Below are 2500 nucleotides of genomic sequence, written 5' to 3'. Positions count from 1 at the left end.
CATTTTGATACCAATACCTTTGTACTTTTACTCAAGTAAATGTTTAATTCCGGACTTTTACTTGTAACTTTACTTTTTTTACTTTTTTTTTTGTGTGTGTGTGTGTGTGTGTGTGTGTGTTCTTGCGTGCGTGCGGACGTGTGTGTGTGTGTGTGTGTGCGTGCGTGCGTGCGTGCGTGCGTGCGTGCGTGCGTGCGTGCGTGCGTGCGTGCGTGCGTGCGTGTCTGCGTGCAGCCGTGTGTGTGTGTGTGTGTGTGTGTGTGTGTGTGTGTGTGCGCATGTGGAGAGAGAGACAGAGAGAGAGAGAGACTGCTTTTCCTTCCTGCCTCAAAGACCAACCTGTCTGCGACAAATTCCTCATTATATGCAATCATACCTGGTGTGAATGTCCAAGCCAGTCCTCCTCCTAAGCTATACCAGATGGACTGCTACTGTGCTCCACATCTCCACCTTCTTTCTTTCTTTCTTTATCTTTCTTTCTTCCTTCCTTCCCTCTTTTGTTCGTTTGTTCGTTTGTTCGTTCCCCCCTTTTCTTCTTTATGTCTTCCTTTGTTTCTTCCGCAAATTTACGCAAAAGTCTACGTGTGTGTGTGTGTGTGGGTGTGCGTGCGTGCGTGTGTCTGTGTGTGTGCGTGTATATGTTACAGGGAAATTGGCATTCCAGGGAAATTGAAAAAGGAGCGCTTGTTTTTACCACCCACCCAGGCAATTCTGTAAAACAAACACTAGACGGCAAAGAATGCAAGCCACACGCATAGACATGCGTGTGTGCGTGTGCATGTGTGCGCATGCACACATGCACACGCATGGATAGTAAGACGCATGGATAGTAACCATAGACTGTAACCCATGAAAAGATCTATTCTCCCCCTATCGGTTCACAACTCGGACGGCGCTGATTCGACTAGCAGACCTTCGGCCGGTCGGCGCGGGCACTCGCGCCTGGATGTGCGCCTCCTCGGCCTCAAGCTCTGCTGAGTCGGCGCGCCTCCGTCATGGACAATAACTATTATCACGTGTGCGTGTGAACGCGTGTTCAGCGTTCCCCTAGCGTAGCTTCCTGGTTGCTATGTGGGGGGGGAACAACAAAAGCCAGGTCGACGTACATTACCCACTTCAGCCCTATATACATTTCGGCCATTTGAAAGTAGCTGATCTACAAGCTCACAATGCATCGCATTGTGAGCTTGTAGATTTGCTATTTATTTATTTTTAATACCAATACTTTTGTACTTTTACTCAAGTACATTTTGAATACCGGACTTTAACAGATGATTTCTACATTGCAGTATTGACACTTTTACTTAAGTAAAACACGTGAGTACTTTTTCCACCACTGTTCATCCCTGTATATGTTGTCCCCATACAGAGAGGTGAGAGGTGCCATCTTTGATTACGTGTCTCTGTATCTGTCACACATACCCCCGCCACCCCGTCCCCTTCCTCTTCCTCCATCTCTTTCTCCCTTACTCTTTTCCTTCTCTCTCCAACCCCCTCCTTCCCTCTCTTGTATTCTCCCCGAACAGTACCTGTCTCTCTGCCACTGTCTTATTGTATACTGTCTGTCTCTCTCTCTCTCTTTCTCATACACCTCCCCTCCAATCAGCCCCGCCCCCTGTGTGATGTGCAATGATCTGCAGACTTGGCTCCTCAGTGGGTCAACTGCTCATTAGCTGAACCAGCCACAGCCCCGAGGGATACCCCTCTCTGTGTGTGTGTGTGTGTGTGTGTGTGTGTGTGTGTGTGGGTGTGTGTGTGTGTGTGTGTGTGTGTGTGTGTGTGTGTGTGTGTGTGTGTGTGTGTGTGTGTGTGTGTGTGTGTGTGTGTGTGTGTGTGTGTGTGTGTGTGTGTGTGTGTGTGTGTGTGTGTGTGTGTGTGTGTGTGTGTGTGCGTGTGCTAACGGGGGTTCGGCTTATCACATTTCATTGTGTCTGGCTCACTCTGTTCTCATTATAGCACCCAGTCAGGGGTAGCCTTGATGGCCACGAGCATGCGCGCGCGCACACACACACACACACACACACACACACACACACACACCGCGCACGCGCACACAGCAAGCATTGTACATGTTGTTTAAAGTGCGCAGGCATGGAAACATACAAACAAACACCCATGAGGAAACACACTCACAAACATACTGTACAACATAACAAACACATACATTAAAGCAGGGGTCTTCAACAGGGGGTCCGGGACCCCTAAGGGGTCCTCAGAGTTACTACAGGGGGGCCGCCAAATCTTTGTGTGATATGATTTTACATTAACCACTTGAACCCTATACTGTAGCATCCCTTTTCTGAGGAGAATTTTAGTCAAAAATAGCAGATCTACAAGCTCACAACGCCTCGCAGCGTTGTGAGCTTGTAGATCGGCTATTTTTTGTCAAAGAGATAGTTGTAGAGGGAAACAAAGAGCAGACAGAAAAATCATGTCTCTCTCATCTAGGGGGTCCTTGACCTGAAAAACGTTGGAAGACCCCTGCATTAGAGAGATCAGA

General features: G+C 48.2%; 1 protein-coding gene across 1 annotated transcript in view; it reads right to left on the bottom strand.

The window, feature by feature from the left end:
* The window catches only part of LOC308086508 (glypican-1-like), a 51002-nt gene that overhangs the window by 13305 nt on the left and 35197 nt on the right, over window positions 1–2500 (bottom strand). The window lies entirely within an intron of this gene.

The sequence above is a fragment of the Gymnoscopelus braueri genome, assembly GCF_963280865.1.
Source record: "Gymnoscopelus braueri genome assembly, chromosome: 6".
NCBI classification, from domain to species: domain Eukaryota; kingdom Metazoa; phylum Chordata; class Actinopteri; order Myctophiformes; family Myctophidae; genus Gymnoscopelus; species Gymnoscopelus braueri.
Note: the sequence above shows the minus strand (reverse complement) of the source record. Positions and strands in the feature narration are given on the sequence as shown.